Below are 25989 nucleotides of genomic sequence, written 5' to 3' on the forward strand. Positions count from 1 at the left end.
CACGCCAGACAGATTTTTGTTCCGTGGCCTGCTGAAAAGGGGCACTTTACAGGTGCAACTATTTACAAGGTAAGATTTTGGTTATCCATCGTCCATAACCTGAAATTCTTTGAAACCTGTCGGGTAACTGGGAAAACATGGTTAACACACACATAAAACAATTCAACATTACAGTTATAGTTACATTTAGATTCTCCAGCGAGCAGGAATTTGACCTCTGGTGCTTCTGGTAGACCTGCGTTACACACTGTCTAACTGTGTTCTACCTTGGTCCCCTGTATTTACCCCTGGTGTGGTGGGCTCTGCATGGACTGCACTACAGGTGTGTGAAGGTGTCTCTGGTAGGTTGGGCAGCTTCCTACGCATCCTTTGGCTTACCGTGAGCATGACAGGTTCGCTACTAGCAGAGGGTAGATTCTCCTGGTCTGCTGATGAGGAATCTTCTGTCTCCGGGGCCAATGATTCTTCCAACTCTACTGGAACTTCTTCAGCTTCTCGAGGGGCTGGCTGGAGGAATGTAAGGACTGGTACAAAAATGGCGTTATTCACCTGTGTCCATGACCGTGGAAATTCTCCGAGTACCGTGCTGACCATTTCTTCCTTTTCCTCTGCGGGTTGAGGGATATCTTGGTCTTCTTTAGCATGCTGCAGCTGCTCGGGACATTTCTTCAGGTGGTCTCTGGAAACTGTAGCTGTTGTTTCTCCTCCATCCTTACTTATGAGGTACACCTTAGGGTTATCATGGTTTGAGGGTAAAACGGTGTACGGCTCTTTTTCCCACTGGTCATCCAACTTGTGGAGCCGCCTCTTCCTCTTTAGCACTTGCACTCAAGGTGACAGGTGAACAGCAGGTGCATGTTGATTGTAAGTCTTCTCTTGCCTTTCTCTTGCTTGGGACAGACTTCTTTCAACACTTTCCTGTACCTTGCGGTATTGCTGTTGCCGCTCAATATCCCAATCTGCATCTGATGAGGCATCCTCTGGTTTCAGAACTCCCATATCCAGGTCGACGGGCAGCTTACCAGGTCTTGCCCTCATCAGGTAAGCAGGTGTGCAGTTGGTGGAATTCACTGGCATGTGATTGTAGAGATCTACCAGGTCTGGCAACTTTTCTGGCCACAGGCTGCGTTCCTCCAGGGGCAACGTCTTCAGTAGGTCTATCACCACCCGGTTCATCTTTTCACACATCCCATTGGTCTGGGGGTGGTAAGGCGTTGTCCGGATCTTCTTGCAGCCGTAGAGGTTTCCGAATTCCTAGAATACCTTAGCACGCGTTCTGGATAACCATGGGGCGGCAGAATTGCTGCTGGAAAGCTCTGGCTGCTGTCTGAGCCGTTTGGTCCTTGACTGGCACTACTACCAGGAACCGGGAGTAGTGGTCTACGATGGTGAGGGCGTAGACATAGCCTGACCTGCTCGGGGTTAGCTTCACATGGTCTAGGGCTACCAGTTCGAGTGGCTGCTTGGTGATGATGGGTTGCAGGGGAGCCCTCTGGCTGTCACGGTCTTTCCTTCTCAGGTTGCATGGTCCGCATTCTCGACACTACCTCTCGATTGCTGTCCTCATGCCAACCCAATAGAACCATTCACGTAGCAGTACTTCCAGCTTCTTCCACCCAAAATGCACCGCGCCATCGTGGTACGCTTCTAGGACCATAGACGCATCGCGCCTCGGAACTACCACCTGCCAGACCAGCTCATGTGTCCGGGAGTTGACAGTTCTTCGACACAGCTTCCCTTCATAGATGAACAGCTTGCTCTTTTCTTTCCACAGCTGTTTGGTCTCTTCAGGAGCATCTGAATCAGGGTATGAGTCCGCTTGTGTCAGCAATTCTTTGACTAGGCGGACAGCCGGGTCACTGTCTTGCTTTTCTGCCCATCCGTGGTGGGGCAGTGGATTGAAGTTGGCCTCCCTGTTGGCAGAGCATCTGTTCTTCACGCAATGGGAGCACTGCTTTATTCCATGGCGGTGGAAAGCGGGGATCTCTATCTCTTCCAATTCTTCTGGGTCTTCTTCCCCGTCTGGCAAATGAGGCATTCTGGACAGCGCATCTGCGTTTGAATTCTTGTGCCCAGCCCGGTACTTGATAGTGAATTCATAGTTAGACAGTCGGGCCATCCATCTTTGTTCCAGGGCACCAAGTTTTGCAGTGTCCAGGTGTGTCAGCGGGTTATTATCCGTGAACACGGTGAATTTTGAAGAGGCAAGATAATGTTTGAAGCGTTCTGTCACGGCCCACACGATAGCAAGGAACTCCAACTGGAAGGAGCTGTCGTTTTCTGGGTTCCTTTCTGTAGGCCGGAGCTTCCTACTAGCACCGCTCCTAGTCCCACGTTGCTCGCGTCCGTGTGAAGGATGAAGGGTTGGCCATAATCAGGGTAGGCCAGGACCTCGTCTCCTGTGAGAGCAATCTTCAACCTGGTGAAGGACTCATCTTCTAGCTTGTCCCATTTGAATGGTGGTTTCTGGCTCTTGGCCTTCCTGGACTGGCCTATCAGGAGATCCTGCATGGGTGCCGCCATCTTGGTGAAGCCTGGTATAAACCTTCGGTAGTAGCCTACTAACCCGAGGAACTGCCGCACTTCTTTGATGGTGGAGGGTCTCGGCCAGTCCTTGATTACTGTGATCTTGTAGGGGTCTGGCGCTACACCGTCAGCGCTTACCACATGTCCCAAGTTCTGTACTTTGGGCTTCAGCAGGTGGCACTTTGACGGCTTCACCTTGAGGCCAAAGCCGGCCAGGGCTTCAAACACTTCCGCCAGGTGCTCCAGATGATCCTCATATGTCTTGGAGTATACTATGACGTCATCCAGGTACAGCAGGACCGTCTCGAAATTCTTATGTCCCAGGCAGCACTCCATCAACCGCTGGAAGGTTCCTGGGACGTTGCAGAGCCCGAACGGCATGCAGTTGAACTCGCTGAGGCCCATCGGGGTGGTGAATGCGGTCTTTTCCTTATCCACCTCTGCTACAGGAACCTGCCAATACCCACTAGCAAGATCAAAAGTAGAGAAGTAGTTTGCAGATTTTAATGCAGCCAGTGACTCCTCTATCCTGGGTAGCGGGTATGCATCTTTATGTGTTATGCGGTTAATTTGCCTGCAGTCTACACACATTCTCATCGTGCCATCCTTTTTCTTTACAAGAACTAATGGAGCTGCCCAGGGGCTACAACTGTCTCTTATTACCCCAGCCTCCTTCAACTCTCATAACATCCCTTTGGCATTTTGGTAGTGTGCTGGCGCTACAGGCCGGTACCTTTCTTTAATGGGTGGATGGTCTCCCGTGGGGATATGGTGTTGAACCTCTTTTACCTGCCCGAAGTCGAGTGGGTGTTTACTGAAGACCCTCTCATACTCCTGTAGTACCCGGTATACTCCTTGATTTTGGTGTTGAGGAGTGAAGTCGGTGCCCACATGCAGCTTCTGGCACCAGTCCTCCAACTGTCCCTTGGAGCCATTACCCTCCGCCTGTTGGGATGGAGGTAAGGGTTCCACTGCCTTTATAGCATTCTGGCTGATGGTGAATAGTTTAGCCAGGGTTGCGTACCGGGGCAAAATGGACTTCTTTTTCCCCAATGTTCAGGATGCGGACTAGCACTCTCCCATGGCGGACATCAACCACCCCCCTGGCTGTCAAAATGGTGGGCCTACTATCTGAGTAGACGGGCTCTACCAGGGCCTGGTAATCTCTACCCCTTAGACCGATGGCTGCCCGGCACCATATCAGCATTTCACTTTTTGGGGGCATGGCAATAGGGAATGGGTCACTCATCCTAACACTGCCAATCTCACCACCAGACAGTTCTACCTGTTGTCTTTTCATCAGGGCTCTGATCTCCCTTTGTAGAACCCGCTGCTGGCTGGAACTGGCGGTCTCCGCAACCTGCTGTAACAAGACAATTATTTCTGCAAGATCATTTTCAATAACATTAGTGCCCAAAGTTATCATGGGATGACTTTCTCGGCGGTCAATGTCAACAATTATCATTCCCTGTGCTGGCAGCTCGACTTTGCCAACTTTTATGGTCACTTCTTTAAACCCCACCTGGGGTACGGGTTGACCATTGCTAGCATATATATTCAAATGTTCATCTAGACGGCGGGTAATGTCCGAATCAGTCCAGTACCGTTTGAAAAGAATGTAGGGATGGGTGGTCACCTGGGATCCAGTGTCCAGCAACGCGCTCATTGGAAAGCCGTCCAGCACGACAGGTAGGACCGGTCGTCCTCCCACATATTTGTCTCGCCAGCTTGATGGGCCTGGTGGTCTTATGCCTGGGGGTTGGCCCTCTGCCCCAGGTTTTGCTCGTTTAAATGACAGTACCTTGCATAATGTCCTGGCTGGTTGCTGCGGCGGCAGATGGGTTGTCCGTCCTGGTCGTAGCGGTCGCTGTTCCTCCCTCTTGATGGTGGAATCCTCCTCTGTCATCGCCACGGGACGTCCTCCGGACTGGAAGCCAGCTGGATCTTTCCTCTGGGAGACACCTGCAAGGACTGTACAGTTTTGGTTAGTGCTGCTACACTTTTGGTTAGTTCCTGGACCTGATGGTGCAGGTCTGTAGAGGGGGCATTGTTCAGAGTCTGTGCATCAGCTCCTACAGGCTCTGGGGAAACGGGTGCCACCTCCTGGTGATAGGTGATAGCTGGGCGCCGGTGAGCTGTGGCGCCACCTGATGTTGGTTCTCGTAGCACCCGGATGGCTCTGTCCTTAAATTGTGCAAAGTCTAAGTCAGGGTTTTGCAGAGCCATTATGCGTAGCTGGGTTCGGTGGGCACTGGACAGTAGACCCTCAATAAATTGCTCAGTCAACAGTCTGTTTTCATCACGCACACTGTCAGGGTCTACCTGTTTGATGGCCCTCAGCGCCTTCTGCAGGTTTAAAGCATAGTCCCGTACACTGTCCTGTGCCCGTTGTTTGCACCCATAAAACCTCATTTTGATCTCTGCTGTAGTACGGGTGTCAAAAGTGTCCTTTAGGCGGGCCAGTATCTCTTTTACAGTCCCTTTTTCTCGGGCTGGCCAGGACTTTACTTCTCTCTGGGCTGCACCAATCAACTGGCCTATGAGGATGCTCACTTTCTGCTCCTCGGACAGGGGGTATACTTTAAATAAACTGTTTAGTCTCTCCTTGAAGTCATTCAGGGTGTGCGACTCTCCTGAGTACTGGGGCAACCACGCGGCCCCCGGTATATAAGGCATGGTGAATGGCATTCCTGCGGCAGCGGCCGCGCCGGTGGTTGAAGTTCCCTTCATTTCGGGCGTCTTCCTCCCCCCTAGTGAACCGTGGCCTACCTTCTTTCTCTTTTCTTCCGTAGGCCGTTGAGGACCTGGCGTCGCACGCGTCTGGCGTCAGCGCTCGCTGGGCTCCTTCCAGGACCTGGCGTTGCGTCAGCGCGTGGGGCAGGGCTTTGGACTTCGCGTGTTTTCAGCGGACACGCCCCTCTTCTTCCCGCGCGGCGACCCAAAAATGGCGGACAATGGCGGGAAAACAGCGGCAATGGCGGGAAAACTTCACCACGGTATGCGGCACAGTTTGTTAAAGGCGCGCAGTACCCGGTGGTAGCGGGCACGCAATCCTGCCGACTACGCCAAAGTTGACGCGCCCCCTGGGCCGTGGGGTACCCGGAGCCGGGCCTATGTAGATGCTGGGGGTTGTAGTCACCGTGGCAGTGACCCGGTCCGTGACCCAGGGCGGTCAAACCAAGGGGGTAGTTTATGTGTACAAAGGTTAATGTCCAACTACGCCACCTGTGGATTGCGGTTATGGGTAACCGCCGCTGCGGAGCAGTCCGCTGAAGCTGGTGGAAGGTGCAGCAAGGCTATGTGACTCCCCACAGGAGGAGTGTAGCTTCAGGGCAGCGTGTAAGGATGATGATGGTGGTAGTGTAGGGTAGCAGTAATAACAACACAGAGTCTTTGCGGTGCAGTCCCAGGGTCTTTACTGTTGGTAATTATATAGGCCCCAACGGGAGTACTGGCTAGTGTTAAAGGCCTGGTCAGTCTGAGAGCAATCCTTGAGTCCTCCTGGCCAGGTAGAGTTGTAGGCCTGCCGTTCTGACTGTACTCTTTGGCTATCCCGCTTATAGTCGTGTTGTAGCCCACGTCCCTGAGTGTAAAGTGCTGTGCTCACCCGTATGGATGGCGACTCGGACCCTGCGTATTCCTCGCTCCTCTGTGGCGGTACTGGTCCTTTCGTGTGGCTGAGCCTCCGGGCTTCTGATGGGCCAGGAGACCTGCAATCTCCTGCCTTGCGGTGGTATCTGCTGCTGGGTATACAATCCCAACAGCCTCGGACTCCGGTGTCCGGTCCTCTGTATGAACTATCCAGGACGAGCTATCTACACCTTCTTCTCCTGTGTCCTCAACTCGACTACAGGCCCTGTCTCTCTCTGTCTCTGACTGAGCTAACCTCGCCTCCAGATCCAGTTATATAGGGCAGGATCCTCCCCTTACTGGCCTGGGGCAGGAGGTGTTGCATGTAGTGTGTTCCCTGACCTGGAAACCCCTGTTTTGCTCCCAGACATGGTATTACTACCACTGTGGCAACTAGACCCTGTGGGGTGCGACAATTGCATTCCAAGAAAACACTCTCAACTCCCATGATGGAAAAGCCAGGGCCCACCGGAGGAGTCTGGTTCTCTGGTGGGCTCGTCCAATGCTGCCCTAAAGCAGGCCAGGCTAAGAAAAGTGTGGGGGAAGTTCCCAGGAGAAATAGGGGTGGCTGGGGACCGTTTATGGACACCCGGCCGCCTCCAGGCGGCTGGGGACACTGTGTGGACACCCGACCGCCCCCTGGTAGCTGGGGACTGAGTATAGACACCCGGCCGCCCCCTGGCGGCTGGGGACCGAGCGTGGACACCCGACCGCCGGGCGGCTGGGGACTGAGTATGGATACCTCGCTGCCGAAGCAGCCATGAGGTAGTGGCCAGCTTCAGCCTCCTCCAAACTAAAAGGCCCATTTCAAGTGCAAGCTAGCAGTATGGTATTGCAACCTGGGGGTGGGTGGGTGGCAGGTTGCACACTTACGCTTGCATTCCAAGAAAACAAAGCAGATGCTAACTTCTATCATCATCATGCTCCTCACCTTGGCACTCTCAACTCCCCTGATGGAGAAGCCAGAGCTCACCGGAGGAGTCTGGTTCTCTGGTGGGCTCGTCCAATGCTGCCCTAAAGCAGGCCAGGCTAAGAGAAGTGTGGGGGAATTCCAAGGAGAAATAAGGGTGGCTGGCGACCGTTTATGGACACCCAGCCGCCCCCAGGCGGCTGGGGACCGCGTGTGGACACCCAGCCTCGGGGCGACTGGGGGCCGAGTATGGACACGCGACCGCTCCCTGGCAGCTGGGGACCGAGCGTGGACACCCAGCCGCAGGGCGGCTGGGGACTGAGTATGGATACCTCGCTGCCGAAGCAGCCATGAGGTAGTGGCCAGCTTTGGCCTCCTACAAAATAAAGGCCCCATTTCAAGTGCAAGCTAGCAGTATGGTATTGCAGCCTGGGGGAGGGTGGGTGGGTGGCAGGTTGCACACTTATGCTTCCATTCAAAGAAAACAAAGCAGATGCTAACTTCTATCATCATCATCATGCTCCTCACCTTGGCACTCTCAACTCCCCTGATGGAGAAGCCAGAGCCCACCGGAGGAGTCTGGTTCTCTAATGGGCTTGTCCAATGCTGCCCTAAAGCAGGCCAGGCTAAGAAAAGTGTGGGGCAAGTTGACAGGAGAAATAGGGGCGGCTGGTGACCGCTTATGGACACCCGGTCGCCCCCAGGCGGCTGGGGACCGTGTGTGGACACCCGGCCGCGGGGAAGCTGGGGACCGAGTATGGACACCCGGCCGCCCCCTGGCGGCTGGGGACCGAGCGTGGACACCCGGCCGCAGGGCGGCTAGGGACTGAGTATGAATACCATGCTGCCGAAGCAGCCATGAGGTAGTGGCCAGCTTCGGCCTCCTCCAAACTAAAAGGCCCCATTTCAAGTGCAAGCTTGCAGTATGGTATTGCAGCCTGGGGGTGGGCGGGTTTCTAGGTTGCACACTTACGCTTGCATTCCAAGAAAACAAAGCAGATGCTAACTTCTATCATCATCATCATGCTCCTCACCTTGGCACTCTCAACTCCCCTGATGGAGACGCCAGGGCCCACCGGAGTCGCCTGGTTCTCTGGTGGGCTCGTCCAATGCTGCCCTAAAGCAGGCCAGGTTAAGAAAAGTGTGGGGGAAGTTCCAAGGACAAATAGGGGCGGCTGGGGACCGTATAAGGACAGCCGGCCGCGGGGCGGCTGGGGACCGAGTATGGACACCCGGCCGCCCCCTGGTGGCTGGGGACCGAGCGTGGACACCCGGCAGCCGGGCGGCTGGCGACTGAGTATGGATACCAGGCCGCCGACGCAGCCATGACATGGTGGCTGGCGTCAGCCTCCACATGCCTAACAGGCCCAATTTCAAGTGCAAGCAAGCTAGCAGTATGGTATTGCAGCCTGGGGGTGGGTGGGTGGCAGGCTGCACACTTATGCTTGTATTCCAAGAAAACAAAGCAGACGCTAACTTCTATCATCATCATCATGCTCCTCACCTTGGCACTCTCAACTCCCCTGATGGAGAAGCCAGGACCCACCGGAGGAGTCTGGTTCTCTGGTGGGCTCGTCCAATTCTGCCCTAAAGCAGGCCGGGCTAAGAAAAGTCTGTGGGGATGTTCCGCGGAGAAATAGGGTCGGCTGGGGACCGTTTATGGACGCCCGGCCACCCCCATGCGGCTGGGGACCGTATGTGGACACCCAGCCCCGGGGAGGCTGGGGACCGAGTATAGACACTGAGTATGGATACCTCGCTGCCGAAGCAGCCATGAGGTAGTGGCCAGCTTCAGACTCCTCCAAACTAAAAGGCCCCATTTCAAGTGCAAGCTTGCAGTATGGTATTGCAGCCTGGGGGTGGGCGGGTTTCTAGGTTGCACACTTACGCTTGCATTCCAAGAAAACAAAGCAGATGCTAACTTCTATCATCATCATCATGCTCCTCACCTTGGCACTCTCAACTCCCCTGATGGAGAAGCCAGAGCCCACCGGAGGAGACTGGTTCTCTGGTGGGCTCGTCCAATGCTGCCCTAAAGCAGGCCAGGCTAAGAAAAGTGTGGTGGAAGTTCCAAGGAGAAATAGGGGTGGCTGGCGACTGTTTATGGACACCCAGCCGCACCCAGGCGGCTGGGGACCGTGTGTGGACACCCAGCCTCGGGGCGACTGGGAACCGAGTATGGACACCCGGCCACCCCCAGGCGGCTGGGGACCATGTGTGGACACCCGGCCGCGGGGCCGCTGGGGACCGAGTATGGACACCCGGCCGCCCCCTGGCGGCTGGGGACCGAGCGTGGACACCCGACCGCCGGGCGGCTGGGGACTGAGTATGGATACCGCGCTGCCGAAGCAGCCATGAGGTAGTGGCCAGCTTTGGCCTCCTCCAAAATAAAGGCCCCATTTCAAGTGCAAGTTAGGAGTATGGTATTGCAGCCTGGGGGTGGGCGGGTTTCTAGGTTGCACACTTACGCTTGCATTCCAAGAAAACAAAGCAGATGCTAACTTCTATCATCATCATCATGCTCCTCACCTTGGCACTCTCAACTCCCCTGATGGAGACGCCAGGGCCCACCGAAGTCGTCTGGTTCTCTGGTGGGCTCGTCTAATGCTGCCCTAAAGCAGGCCAGGTTAAGAAAAGTGTGGGGGAAGTTCCAAGGAGAAATACGGGCGGCTGGGGACCGTGTGTGGACACCCAGCAGCGGGGAGGCTGGGGACCGAGTAGGACACCCAGCCCCGGGGCGGCTGGGGATCGAGTTTGGACATCCGGCCGCCCCCTGGCGGCTGGGGACCAAGCGTGGACACCCAGCCGCCGGGCGGCTGGGGACTGAGTATGGATACCTCGCTGCCAAAGCAGCCATGAGGTAGTGGCCAGCTTCGGCCTCCTCCAAACTAAAAGGCCCAATTTCAAGTGCAAGCTAGCAGTATGGTATTGCAGCCTAGGGGCGGGTGGATGGCAGGCTGCATACTTGCGCTTGCATTGCAAGGAAGGGGCAGGTTCAATTGAACACTGCTCTGGGAGAAGGACTTGCACGGGGATAGCTGCAAGTCTGCATCTTCTGATGTGGCAAGGATGACTTCTGATGGGCACACTTTTAGGCAGTGACCTGGGTGTCAGAGATGCTTCCAGGGGACTTCCCCATGCTGTCCTCATGTCTTTTCAGCACTGTATGCATGTGTCACACAGCACATGGCCAGATAAGGTTGTAAAATGTTAAAATGACATTTCCCGGTGAATGCACTTGTCACGGTTGAAAGCAATACAAAAGTGCAAAAACGCATTAAAATGCTACTTGTGAACATAGCCCAAGGTGTGGAGGAGTATTTTTGTTTTTAGTTATTTATTTTACCTTATACACAAGTCTTTTCCCTGGAAAGGATGTTCCTTAACATATTTCACAGGAAAGCACTTTCAGTTTAGTTTTTGAACGTTTTCTTGTGAGCCTGTAAAAGTGGCTTAATACCTCTGACCACGTTGTTGACAACAGTGACCTAGGGGTCAGAAATGCTTCCTGGGGCGATGCCCAGGCTGTCCCCATGTCTTTTGAGCACTGTCACTATCGTTTTGGACACTTTTTAGGGTTTCTACAGACTGCCGGGGGTGCCGCCTCAAAAATGCTCGGGTCTCCCACAGACTAACATTGGGCTCGTTGCTCCGGTCGAGCACCCGAGTATCATGGTGAGCTCGGCCCGAGCTTCGAGCACCCGAGCATTTTAGTGCTAGCTCAACTCTAGTAAATATATAAGCAGCGAAGAAACCGTATTCACAATTATATACCAGCATCCAGGAATGAATAAACCATACACACAAATATATATCAGCAGTGAAGAAACCATATAGAAAAGTATATACCATCATCCAGCAAATTAATAAACCATGAGAACAGCAAGACACTACTTGTAGGTGCGGACTGGTTAGCGGAAAGGCAATCATGAGGAGGAGGACAGCTTGAGCCTTCCTCCTTTTCCTGGTCACTTGCTTTCCCCACATGAGCAGGTGATGCTGTTCCATGTGCTGACAGAGTGTTGTAATTCCTAATCCATGTGTGCCAGGATCTACGCGGCTTATTTTCCAACTGCACAGTCTGCACAATGCAATAGATTGGGTCTCCAGTAGTGTTGAGCGAGCATGCTCGACACTGCTCGGTACTCACCCGAGCATCTCACTACTCAGGATGTTCGGCGAGCACCGAGCATTTCTGGGTTACTCGGGCAGGAGCTCGGGTCTCCGCCCAGCACGTTTGGCGCTCTTTACAGAGCCAATGAACATGCAGGGATTGCCAGCCAGTCACTGGAATGCCGCAGCCATGTTGTTTGTGGGCATTACAGTGATTGGCTGGCCGCACAGCGTCACCTCGAGTATTTAAAACCGGGCGCCGCCATCTTGGACACAGTCGCTCCGGATCAGACAGTGTAGGGAGAGTGCTGCTGAGTTAGGGAGAGATATATAGTGTAAAATAGGTAGTGTAGGGTCTATAAAGCCTGCCAAATCAAACAAACAGTCCTTCTCAGGACTAATATCCATCCCAGATATCAAGCAGGCAGGCTGTATAGGAGACGCAGTGGTTATACTAGCAAACGCTGCATTACAGTCCTGTGTGCTCCTGTTGATCAAATTGCTAGACTTATCCCCCGGTCTCAGGGGCCAGGAAAAATTATTTTTTTTTTTCATCTAAATCCTGTATTTTTTTTTCCTCAGTCAGACTGTACAAATACCAGTCTTATTAACCTTTTGGTATTTTTTTCCCTCCCCCAAAAAAATTGAGTGTGTCTGTGACTGTTCAGACACCAATATATCTGTTTAAAAGAGTCTGGTGTATGCCAGAGAAATAGAACTGTGGTTTTGCAGTTCCACGGGTCAAATCTCTGTATTATCCAGCTTTTGGCATTTTTTTCTGCAAAAAAACACTGTAATAGTGTCTCCCTGTCTGGTCAGACACCAATATATCTGTTTAAAAGAGTCTGGTGTAGGCCAGAGAAATAGAACTGTGGTTTTGCAGTTCCACGAGTCAAATCTCTGTATTATCCTGCTTTTGGCATTTTTTTCTGTAAAAAAACACTGTAATAGTGTCTCCCTGTCTGGTCAGACACCAATATATCTGTTTAAAAGAGTCTGGTGTAGGCCAGAGAAAGAGAACTGTGGTTTTGCAGTTCCACAGGCCAAATCTCTGTATTATCCTGCTTTTGGCATTTTTTGCCGTAAAAAAAATCTGTAATAGTGTCTCCCTGACTGGTCAGACCCCAATATATCTGTTTAAAAGAGTCTGGTGTAAGCCAGAGAAATAGAACTGTGGTTTTCCTCTTCCACGGTTCCAATCTCCTTTTTATTACCGTTTTTCCATTGATAGTGCGAGTGTAAGCTATTTTACTTCATTTACAATGGGCAAGGCGCGTGGCAAGGGACGTGGAACTGGACGTTCTGGTGATGGTGCGTGTAGAGGACGGAGCCGTGGCCAAGGTGAAAATGTGCCACAACCAACAGCCACATCTTCTCGCTCCCACTTCTTGACCGAATTACTAGGGAAGCACACTACAACACCAGTATTGCGAACTGATCAGTGTGAACAGGTTATTAATTGGATAGCAGATAATACTTCCAGTTACCTAAGCACCACCACCTCCGGTCTGTCTTCCACACGGTCAAGTTTTAGTAGCCGTGAGTCTCGACTGAATACGCCTCCTCACCCTGATGCTCCTTCCTCCCACCATGTCGAGTGTCGTCAGACAGCAACTGATCCCACACTTGGAAACTCTGAAGAGCTGTTCACTGGTCCATTTCCATATTTGGGCCCCTCGCCTGCTCTGCTTGAAGTGGTGGAAGAGGAGATCCCATGTAGCGATGGCCAAATATCCTGCAAGACATGTGTGGTTGACTGGCCTGATATTGATGTGAATGGTCCCTGTTCCTCCTGCTCTTTCTCCTTTGCCACCACCTCATCCATCATTCATCACCTGAAGCATTGCTTTAACGGGAGTCATAGAACTGGGATAGCAGCAGGAAAACATCCAGCAATCCTCGGAGGAGGTCGGATATGCGACAAAACGCTGACCACCTCAGGCCTAGCCGCTACTACATACATGCACTTGCATTCCAAGAAAACAAAGCAGACACTAAATTCTATCATCATCATCATGCTTCTTTCTCACCTTGGCACTCTCAACTCCCCTGATGGAGAAGCCAGGGCCCACCGGAGGAGTCTGGTTCTCTGGTGGGCTCGTCCAATGCTGCCCTAAAGCAGGCCAGGCTAAGAAAAGTGTAGGGGAAGTTGACAGAAGAAATAGGGGCAGCTGGGGACTGTTTATGGACACCCGGTCGCCCGCAGGCGGCTGGGGACCGTGTGTGGACAACCGACCGCTACCTGGTGCCTGGGGACCGAGTATGGACACCCGTCGGCCCCCTGACAGCCGGGGACCGAGTGTGGACACTCGGCCGCCGGGCGGCTGGGGACTGAGTATGGATACCTCGCTGCCGAAGCAGCCATGAGGTAGTGGCCAGCTTCGGCCTCCTCCAAACTAAAAGGCCCCATTTCAAGTGCAAGCTAGCAGTATGGTATTGCAGCCTGGGGGTGGGTGGGTGGCAGGTTGCACACTTACGCTTGCATTCCAAGAAAACAAAGCAGATGCTAACTTCTATCATCATCATGCTCCTCACTTTGGCACTCTCAACTCCCCTGATGGAGAAGCCAGGGCCCACCGGAGGAGTCTGCTTCTCTGGTGGGCTCGTCCAATGCTGCCCTACTAAAGCAGGCCAGGCAAAGAAAAGTGTGGGGGAAGTTGACATGAGAAATAGGGGCGACTGGGGACCGTTTATGGACTCCCGGCTGCCCCCTGACAGCCGGGGACCGAGTGTGGACACCCGGCCGCCGGGCGGCTGGGGACTGAGTATGGATACCTCGCTGCCGAAGCAGCCATGAGGTAGTGGCCAGCTTCGGCCTCCTCCAAACTAAAAGGCCCCATTTCAAGTGCAAGCTAGCAGTATGGTATTGCAGCCTTGGGGTGGGTGGGTGGCAGGTTGCACACTTACGCTTGCATTCCAAGAAAACAAAGCAGATGCTAACTTCTATCATCATCATCATGCTCCTCACTTTGGCACTCTAAACTCCCCTGATGGAGAAGTCAGAGCCCACCGGAGGAGTCTGGTTCTCTGGTGGGCTCGTCCAATGCTGCCCTAAAGCAGGCTAGTCTAAGAAAAGTGTGGGGGAAGTTGACAGGATAAATAGGGGCGGCTGGGGACTGTGTGTGGACACCCGGCCGCGGGGCGTCTGGGGGCCGAGTATGAACACCCGGCCACACCCTGGCGGCTGGGGACCGAGCGTGGACACCCGGCCGCCGGGCGGCTGGGGACTGAGTATGGATACCAGGCCGCCGATGCAGCCATGACATGGTGGCCGGCGTCTGCCTCCACATGCCTAAAAGGCCCAATTTCAAGTGCAAGCAAGCTAGTAGTATGGTATTGCAGCCTGGGGGTGGGTGGGTGGCAGGTTGCACACTTACGCTTGCATTGCAAGGAATGGGGGAGGTACAATTGAACACTGCCCTTGGTCAAGGACTTGCAAGTAGATAGTTGCAAGTCTGCATCTTCTGATGCGGCAAGGATCACTTCTGATGGGCACACTTTTAGGCAGTGACCTGGGTGTCAGAGATGCTTCCAGGGGTCTTCCCCATGCTGTCCCCATGTCTTTTCAGCACTGTATGCATGTGTCACACAGCACATGGCCAGATAAGGTTGTAAAATGTTAAAATGACATTTACCGGTGAATGCATTTGTCACGCTTGAAAGCAATACAAAAGTGCAAAAACGCATAAAAAATGCTACTTGTGAACATAGCCCAAGGTGTGGAGGAGTATTTTTGTTTTTGGTTATTTATTTTACCCTATATACAAGTCTTTACCCTGGAAAGGAAGTTCCTTAACATATCTCACAGGAAAACCGTTTCAGTTTAGGTTTTGAACGTTTTCTTGTGAGCCCGTAAAAGTGGCTTAATACCTCTGACCACGTTGTTGACAGCAGTGACCTGGGGGTCAGAAATGCTTCCTGGGGTGATGCCCATGCTGTCCCCATGTCTTTTGAGCACTGTCACTATCGTTTTGGGTACTTTTTAGGCTTTCTACAGACTGCCGGGGGTGCCGCCGCAAAAATGCTCGGGTCTCCCATAGACTAACATTGGGCTCGTTGCTCGGGTCGAGCACCCGAGTATCAGGGTGAGCTCGGCCCGAGCTTCGAGCACCTGAGCATTTTAGTGCTCGCTCAACACTAGCCTCCAGCAACGTGGAAAATAATTCTCACATTCCAGATAACCACACATAGGAATCATCACCAGAGCTTTCAGGAACTGTGGAGCCATCTACACCAACATCAGTCACAACATCACCTGCTCCGGAGCTTACTGCAAAAGAGGCATAGCTTTCCCCAAATCTGTGAGCAGGACATTTAATGCCCTTAATGCTCTTTAATGCCAACTCCACCAGTCTCCCCATAGCATCACCTACTTGGCACCCCAATTTGGTTCCCATTCATCAGCAGCATTATCCATGTCCAGAGCTCCTTACCATCCCCCGCCTGATTCACACCTCGAGATTTTCCCAGATGAGCGCTACTACTACTGCCTGTGCCCCTATCACCACGGCTCACAGAGACAGCACTGCAGATTAGCTTCAGAATCGTGTCCCCCATCTCTTCCTGTCCCATGTCATCAATGTACAAAGCCTGTCTGTTCATCTCTTCCAATACGTCAACTGGAAGACGTTTTTCTTGAGAATTATCTTCCTTAGCCCCCGGGGTGCTGTGGGTTAGAGGACTAAGAGCCAGAACAGAAACAGGAGTCATGGACAAAATTGAAAGTCTGCTATGTACAATTTTAAGTATTATAGCAGCAGAGGAGATGGACTAAGCAGAACACTGACTCCCGCTGATGGTGTCGCTGTCAAAGGCTACATCATCCTCCTGCAACTGAGATGAGGGATGTGACATAAACTCCATTACACCCTCTGCTTCCTCCCCACTGATATGCTTACCAAAGGCAAAGGAGACCAAGTGTGACCTGAATTTGGTACTTTTACTGCCTGGATGGTTGCTGCCAGCTGTGCTGGTGGGGTGCTGCTGCTAGAGGCTCCCACATTTTTTTGCCATGGTCTGGATTTTTTTTCCTCTCTTGGTACCACATCCATTGCAAGTGCCAATTTTGTTGATTAACGTACATTTTGGAGACAAATATAACTTTTACATCGTTTACAGAAAAAAATGTGACCACACTTATCAAAGGCTGGAATCCACTAGAAATAGTAGGCAAGGTACATGTGTCAGCCATAAAGGCTAATGCCACAGTCTGCCAGTAATATCAGTATGCGTGTAGTGTCTTCAGTTTGTTAATTAAAGCAGCTGTGGCAAAACAGACCTGCAAAGTTACAGGGGTATTCTGAAGTTGTCTGTTGATCAGGTCAGAGCAGTGCAAGCGCCTTAGTTTCCTTACTTCATGATGTCTTGCAGGGCGGCTCTCCTCCTCCTCCTCCTCCTCCTCCTCCTCCTCCTCCGTGAGTGACAGCTCTGGTGATACAACTGTAGTATTAGTAGGACTATAATACTGTATTCACACATTGCGTTTTTTCAGCGTTTTCTTGATGTTATTTTATGCTAGTTTTTACCTGCGTTTTACGGTACCAGCAAAGCCTATGAGATATCAGAAATCTCATGCACACAGATTGGTATTTTAGTCTTCAGTATTTTTAGCAAAACCTTGGCTTTGCCAAAATGCAGCATGTCACTTCTTTCAGTCTTTTTTCAGCGTTTTTCACCCATTGAAAGCAGTGGGTAGTAGAAAAAACACTGAAAAACACAGGTATCAGGTTTTGCTGCGTTTTTTGTGCCAAAATCTGAGGAAGTTGAATTAGGTTATGTTATTTTTGGGTTTGGAAAGGGCACATACAGGTGCACTATTAACACACAGGGATGGTTCTTTTTGTACCGGTATCAGTCTTCAGTGGTGCTTGAGAAATTTGGCGCCAGAGTCAGATAGATTCTCCCTTCATTCATTTCGAATTGGGGCCAGCACTGAGGCTAGGCTATGAGGCCTGCAGTCTAAAGTGCTACCAAAAATAGGCAGGTGGGAGTCTAGGAGATACAAGCTATAGGTTCGTCTATACCTCCTGGCTGCCCACTGTGTTTAATAGTGCTTGACCGTACAGCTGTCATTTCTGGCCCTAAACTGCTAACCATGTCCTTGACTGACTCGTCCTAACTCTCCACCATGCTGCTCATGCCGCAGCCACTGCACAGCCATGCTAGCCACACACCTCCTGACTGCCCAATGTGTTTCATAGTGCTTGACTGTACTACTGATACTGGGAAACGTACTCTGATGTCTCTACCCTCAAGAAACAGTTCTGAAAATAGCACTAATTTTTAAAATGGCTTTTTTCATACTCAAAAGAATGCCATTGTTTTGTCTCCAGAACTAAGGGGATAATTTTTGGATGGCTTGATGAAAAAACCTTTGTAATTACCAAATAATTTTGTGACTAGCAAACCAATTGCAGGTCACAAAAAAGGGGATATTCTTTTCAATTCTGTTTGAGAGGCCATTTTTTTCTTCACAATTAAAGCAGTACAGTACACCTGTTTTGTTTCTCTGTTAAACAGATAATATTTGGACAGCTCTTAAGAAAAAAACTTTTTCATTTAGCAAAGTACAACGCCACCCAAACAAAGATAATTATTACAGTCAGCCGTGTGAAAATGCCACAGCTGCTTCCGTTTGCACCACCTGTCTATAAACTGCAGCCATGCATGCATTGGCCATCCCCTCCTAGAAAAAAGGAATAATTTTTAGACTGCTTATACATTTAGGTAGCTTAAAAAGTCTGATACTGCAGTGTGTTGTGAAATATGCTGCTGTGTCATATATGTTTTTTCAGGGCATCTATGGGATTCGAAGAGCCTTTGATTTGGATCATTTGTGTCTGTGATTATGATTAAACCTTCTTTCCTCCAGACGTAGAAGATGCCCCCTTGTCCTCGTCTCAGGCCTCAGAGTAAAAAGATCAGTAGAAAGGTCTTTGTACTGTCCCCTCATATACTTGTACATAGTAATAAGATCACCCCTAAACCTTCTTTTTTCCCCAAGTGTAATAACCCGTCTTGGTATTGCAGACCCCCCAGTCCTCTAATAACCTTGGTCGCTCTTCTCTGCACCCGCTCTAGTTCAGCTATGTCTTTCTTATACACCGGAGACAAGAACTGTACACAGTATTCTAAGTGTGGTCGCACTAGTGACTTGTATAGAGGTAAAATTATCTTCTCCTCATGAGCATCTATGCCTCTTTTAATACATCCCATTATTTTATTTGCCTTGGCAGCAGCTGCCTGACACTGGCCACCAAACGTGAGCTTGTCGTCCACCAATAAACCCAGGTCTTTTTCAGTGACAGTTTTGCCCAGTGTTTTACAATTAAGCATATAATTATACATTTTATTTCCTCTGCCCAAGTGCATTACCTTACATTTATCCCCATTAAAGCTCATTTGCCAATTATCAGCCCAAGCTTCTAGTTTACATAGATCCTCCTGTAATATAAAATTGTCCTCCTCTGTATTGATTACCCTACTGAGTTTTGTGTCATCTGCAAATACTGAAATACTCCTCTGTATGCCCCCTACAAGGTCATTAATAAATATGTTAAAAAGAAGCGGGCCCAATACTGACCCCTGTGGTACCCCACTGTTAACTGTGACCCAGCCTGAGTGTGTTCCATTAATAACCACCCTTTGTTTCCTATCACTGAGACAGTTTTTAAACCACTTAGATATATTTTCCCCTATCCCCATTGTTCTCATTTTATGTATCATCCTTGTGTGTGGAACCGTATCAAAAGCTTTTGAAAAGTCCATGCAATCCACAAAAATTCACATGCAAAACCAATTAGTTGTTATTAGGACCCTCAGTATTTGAACAGCCACTACACAATGTATGGAGTTCTGCTGTTCCAGCTCTGTACGCTGAATGAATTCTGCTACCAGGGACCTGCTAACATCTGATCTCTGGGGGTATCTGTTGTCCGACCCCAACTGGTCTGAAGTTGATTTCCTGATTTAATATGTCATCAATATCCTCGTTCCTGGACCATCTATTTTAGGCCTTAACATGCACAGGCAGATTAATCAAGACAGTGCAGGATCATTCTCCGTAGATGTCTATCACCAAAACATCTGTATCTGGTAGACATGAGTGGATCAGGCAATATTAGAATAAGCCTGTTTGTGCGGATTTTCTCAGGAAATTCCATTGAAGAAGTTATTTTTAGAGAATTTAATAACCTTGAGAACATAATAAACTTAATATGTAAAAAATATAAAATACTTAGACTCCCCTCAGCGCTCACCTCTCCAGACTGTCCCGCCTCACGTCACCCATCTGGTCCTCATTGCATATCCAGATTGCCACCGCTCATGCCAAAGGTCACGAGATTATGGCATGCGCCATGACTTTGTGTGCATGCACCGAAGACTCCAGGGAATTCAACGTGAGATGCAATGAGAACCGGACAGGTTGTGGCGAGGAGAGGAGGGGCCGGAGAGGTGAGCAGTAAGGTGAGATTTTTTTTTACATTTTGATGGCCTTTCATGTTTCTGCAAAATAACCGGCCGTCCATTTTGCTGAATCCGCATGGAAGCAAATTACAAAAAATCTGCATTTTGGTGAATATTGATTTTTTGTAAATTTAAAGCAGAATTTCACTCAAATTTATTTGCTCATCTCTAGTATATGGGTACAATTTCAAAATGTGGAAAACTTATAGCTACTTACTATCAGCATAAAAACAAAATAAGAGTTTTTTTATAATTTTTATTTTAAGTTCCTATAAATTTGGGAAATGTCACGTTTTCGCCATCCAGGATGTTCAGTGCATGGCTACGTATCTTCATTTTGTAGGTTTCATTAGGTTTATTTAGACTTCTATTGATGGATATTTCACAATGAAGTCTCGTAAAATATTACTTCCACTCTTTTCACTTTTTCATAGATTAAGTTACTGCGTGTTCCAACTTTCACAACTTTAGCAGTTCCAATGCTTTTCCACTTGGTGCCCAGGATGTCCGTGGCTCGGTTACTTGCCTCCTGCACCTTTGGATTATAGGATTGAGTAATGAGTCTCCTCAAACCCTTAAACACGTCACATAAATCCATTGGGTAGAGTTCTTCATAGGGTAAAGCATCTCTTATCATAGTGAGGTGTTTCAGAACAGCCTCTACGTCGTCTACCAAATACAGCATTTCAGTACAGTGGATCATCATCTGCACCAGAAGGGCAGGTTCTTTTTGCCCGAGTTGTTCATATATTTTGCAGGACTTTTCGCCATCAGCACTTAACAGCTCTTCTACGTTGTTACATCCGATGTAAGGTAGACAATGCAACAGGGCTGCAGTACCGGATGCCCTAACCTGCTGGTCTGTGCTGTGTAACGATATCAGTAAGTCAGGTAGGCATCTCCTGACGTGTCCGCTGAAGCCTCTCTTGTTCCGGTTGCAGTTCTGGGCGAGATCTGCAAATAATGAAGTGGAGTATGTCCGGATCACAAGGTTCTGTTCGTTTAGGTAGTCAGCACAAAGACTAACAATCCTCCCAAATATCCTGCCAAGTTTTGATTTTTTCAGCAGGGTAACAAATTTTGACAGGGCTTGTAAGCTTTTGATGACCACTTTTAGCTTCCGATGACCGGATAATTTTCTGTAAAGGCAGTCATAGATGACGTCTTTCAGTTGATGCACCTGTCTTGGTGCTCCTTTACAGGCATTTCCTAAAGCTTCTACAGCAAGACAGACCTCAAGCTCGTCCGAGCTGTCCATCTTTGAAGCCATTGATAAGATAAAATCTTTTGCCATATTCCCTTCCAGGAGCTCAGGATGGAGTAGGAGCTCCGAGAAGAACATGACACTGATGAGTTTGCTTGTTCTGACAGCAGATCTCATTGCTATAAGCAGGTAATGGATGACCTTTCTTCTTTCCTCTTCAGTTAAGACAGATGTAATATAACGACACATCGCAGTCTGTGTTGTGTCCGTGTCATGGAGGACATCAGACTCTTCCAGATGGTTTGTGAACCCATAGCTAGGGTGCAAAAGATGGTAACAAAAACCAAAGCTTTCAGATGGTCCAGCTTGGTATTGTGTAGGGGAAATCAAGTGATCCACGGTCAGTATATTCTGCGCTGCACTTTTCTCTTTCCAAACTCCCATGGTTTTGGTGGAAATGAGATCCAATGTTTTCAGTGCGCTGCTCTGTGGATGTTCCTCATCGATTTCCAAGCGCTCCATGACTTCTTCGGAGCAGTATACAGCAATGTTAGCCAGGAGCGTCATAGCTGCACCAGTTATTCCCTGATGTTTTTCACTCTCTGCTTCCAGCATGTGTTGATAGGTCTTATCAATCAGCTCGTTATTCAGAAAGTTGTCAGCGTCCGCTCTGGCAGATGTTACGGTTGTCAAGAACAGGAGGGCATTCACCAAATCCTGTCCATCCAGATGGTGCAGATGTTCTATAAGCACGCTGGTCATGGTCTTCATTTCTCCAGGCTGAAATGATGTGACAATGCCTGGAATAGTGTCCTCCAGGAGCGGGACAGCGAGCAGCTCCAACGAGGCCAACAGGTCTTTATAGAGATGGCTGGATGCCATGCTGGAATGCTTCATCATATAATCAAAATAGGAAATCTGCCAAGAATGGAATATGATATTAGAGGAAACTTCATGTAAATTGTCAATGGAATTAATACCCATTATAATTACAATTATTTATGCAATATAAATGTAAATAATAAAATGATATTTCATATCACAGGTGTCATTTTTCGACCTAAATTTCAGACATTTCTTCTATTGATGTGTAATGGTGTAAGGAATAGTGGTGATCGAGCGCTAAAATGCTGGAGTGTTCATTACTGCTAACGAGCAGGTCGGACGCTCGCCCATCACTAGTTCTAGCAAAGAAAAGAACATTTTTCAAGAATGATGTGAATATAAAGTAGACATGTGCAGGGGCGTACATAGAAATCATGGGACCCCATAGCAAAAGTCTGAATGGGCCCTTACACCATCCCCCCAAAAAAGGAAAAAACTAAAATAATCAGCAGATGCTCTTAAATCCAGGCATGTATTAGTTATAGGCCAAACATTGTATAAGTCACAGATTGTCCGGAATAGAAGGCAATGTAAATTGTAGAGCTGGGATTTGATTCTTTTTCTCATTTGAGTAAAATAAAACACTTACATCCAACAAGATATGTTCCTTGTAACAGTCAAATAAGTAGTATCTCAAGATGAGAAGATAAAGCAGGAGGACAACCTGAAACCGCAACACATATAGAAAGTATTTAGTTTTCATAAGAAATTAACCTTCAACAAATTGTATAAATCAACAGTATAAGTGAATATAAGAAATTTTGTAACATCTCATATCAGAAGAATTGGCTTCATTCTATTCTTATGAATCAATTCTTCCTCTCCCCCGTCTCCTGAACTTATTAACTCTAAATAAACTGCACAAATCCATCTTGCTCAGAGATTTCACAAATTAGGAAAAAGAGAAGGAGAACAGCGAGGAGGAAGCACAAAATCATTGTCCTGCAGGTGTATTAGATTATACTAGAGCAGGATTCACAGCTACAATGCTCAGTACTGCTATATAATTTCCTTTGTGCTACCTGAGGACAAATCTAAAATACTTTTTGCATGGGAGACACTAGTTCAAAGCCAATTGCAAATTAGAGATAGTGCCAGTAAGGTGAAAACTGGAGAACAATGCAAAATACCCTGAAAGCCAAGTAATGGCCGGAAATAGCGCTATTCCTCACATCATGTGCACACATTGCAAATTATGCTTAAATATTACATAAAAGTATAGTTACCCTCTAACTGCTTTACTCCAATAGTCGATCCAAGAAAGTCGTTGTCAATAGTAATACTAGAGAATGTAGCTAGTATCTAAGTAATAGACAGGGAATAGTTTATCAACCCTAAAATGAACAATAGATCGGTCAGATTTTATTCTTTTATTTTTAATCAGGAAATGTTTCTTATATTATCCTCAGAATACTTACAGTAATAGCTGGTGAATTCCCCAATGTAAATCAGATTTCTCAGCCAAAACCAAAGTTTAAACTTGAGTTTTCAACACTCAACAAGCAAAACTTTGATAACTTTCCAAGAGTAGAGTGTTATTCCAACCTATAATATAAGTAACAGATTAGTTTTTGGCATTTTTTTTTCCCCAGTTCTGTGTGTACAGCGATGGTAGACCCGATCACCACACACCACTTAATTGAGTCAGGTTTTATATTAGATCTAAACCAAATAATGTTCATCTTTAGGCCACGTTCACACGTTCAGTATTTGGTCAGTATTTTACAGCAGTAAGAAATGCCTAAATGTGTATGAAACAACAGATAATCGGCCAACAAGTAGCGGATTGATAGTCGATAAATGGCGCAAGTTGTCAGATGCAATTCTGGCCTCACTCAGTGGTCGGTGCCAACAGCCGTGGTCCGGCCGCCTCCACTTATCTAATTAGTCTAAGGAAGAAGGACCCCGGAGCCCAGCACCTCCGCCATTATACTCACTGGAAAGATGTCCGGCTCTCTGCTGTGTCCTGTACACGCTGAAGGTCTCTTCTCAGTCTATGTACGGTGGTGACTGACGTCCCCTCTGTGGTCCTTGACCAGACAGAGTCAGGAGTGAGATCTGAAGGAGATGGAAAATATTGATGTCATAATACATCGTGCCATAATACATCGTGCTATAATACACCGTGCTATAATACATCATGCCATAATACATCATGCCATAATACATCATGCCATAATACATCGTGCCATAATACATCGTGCCATAATACATTGTGCCATAATGCATCGTGCCATAATACATTGTGCCATAATACATCGTGCCATAATACAATGTGTCATGTCCCATAATACATCGTGCCATAATACATTGTGACATAATACATCATGCTATAATACATCGTGCCATAATACATCGTGCCATAATACATTGTGACATAATACATTGTACCATAATACATTGTGACATAATAATATCCACTGCATTCTTGTTTTTGAATCAGAACTCATGGAGTCAAAATTGTTACTACACTGTAGATGAATTCCCAGAGGGGTGTAATGTCTTAAATGTGGTCACTTGAGGGGGATTCTACTGTCCCGGCACTTAAGGCCTCTAAAAACGAAGTCTGCAAACTATTCCACTAAAATACGTGCTCCATGAGTCAAACAGCGCTCCTTCCCTCTCGAGCCCTGCCGTGTGGCCATAGAGTAGATGCTGCCCACATATGGGATATCACTGTACTCCGGAGAAATTGTACAATGAGTTGTGTCATCCAGTTTCTCCTGTAACCCTTGTGTAAATGTGAAATTTGTAACTAAAGGAACATCTTTGTTGAACAAGAAATGACATTTTTCACTTTTTTCTAAAGGGTTAGCAAGTTTTCTAAATGCCATTTTGAATACGATGAGGGGTGCAGATTTTATTGTGGGGTCTTGTTTTGTGGTTTCCCTACACATTGGCCCCTCAAAGATACTTCAAAAGTAAAATGGTCGCTATAAAAATTGATTTTGTAAAGTAAATTTCACTGACAAAAATGAAAAATTGCTGCTAAACTTTGAAACCTTCTCACATCCTAACAAAGAAAAGAACATTTTCAAGAATGCTACAGACGTAAAGTAGACAAGTGCAGGGGCGAATATAGAAATCACGGGACCCCATAGCAAAAGTCTGATGGGCTCTTACACCCCCCCCCCCAAAAAAAGAAAAAATTAGAATAATCAGCAGATGCTCTTAAATCCAGGCATGTATTAGTTATAGGCCAAACATTGTATAAGGAAGAGATTGTCCGGAAGTACGTAGAAGGCAATGTGAATTTTATAGCTGGGATTTGATTTTTTTCTCATTTGAGTAAAATAAAACACTTACATCCAACAAGATATGTTCCTTGTAACAGTCAAATAAGTAGTATCTCAAGATGAGAAGATAAAGCAGGAGGACAACCTGAAACCGCAACACATATAGAAAGTTACATGGGAACTGTATCTTCAATAAATTCCATAAATCAATAGTATAATTGAGTATAAGAAACTTTTTAATATATCTTATCAAAGAAATTAGCTTCATTCTATTCTTATAAGTCTATTCTTCCCCTCCCCCATCTCCTCAACTTAATAACTCTGAATAAACTGCGCAAATCGGTCTTGCTCAGCACAGTGATTTCACAAGTTAGGAGGGAAAGGAGGAGCAGAGTGAGGAGGAAGCACAAAAACATTGTCCTGCAGGTTACTAGCAGGTATATTATCTTATACCAGAGCTGGATTCACAGCTACAATGCTCAGTACTGCTATATAATTTCCTCTGGGTTACCTGAGGAAAGAGCTAACATACTTTTTGTGTGGGAGACACTAGATCAAAGCCAATTGCAAATGCCAGAAATAGCGCTATTCCTCACATCATGTGCACATATTGCAAATTATGCTTAAATATTACATAAAAGCATAGTTACCCTCTAACTGCTTTACTCCAATAGTCGATCCAAGAAAGTCGTTGTCAATAGTAATACTAGAGAATGTAGCTAGTATCTAAGTAATAGACAGGGAATAGTTTATCAACCCTAAAATGAACAATAGATCGCTCAGATTTTATTCTTTTATTTTTAATCAGGAAATGTTTCTTATATTATCCTCAGAATACTTACAGTAATAGCTGGTGAATTCCCCAATGTAAATCAGATTTCTTAGCCAAAACCAAAGTTTAAACTTGAGTTTTCAACACTCAACAAGCAAAACTTTGATAACTTTCCAAGAGTAGAGTGTTATTCCAACCTATAATATAAGTAACAGATTAGTTTTTGGCATTTTATTTTCCCCAGTTC

Source organism: Phyllobates terribilis, unplaced genomic scaffold, assembly GCF_046119375.1.
Source record: "Phyllobates terribilis strain yellow unplaced genomic scaffold, ASM4611937v1 Scaffold_2__4_contigs__length_985480577, whole genome shotgun sequence".
NCBI lineage: Eukaryota > Metazoa > Chordata > Amphibia > Anura > Dendrobatidae > Phyllobates > Phyllobates terribilis.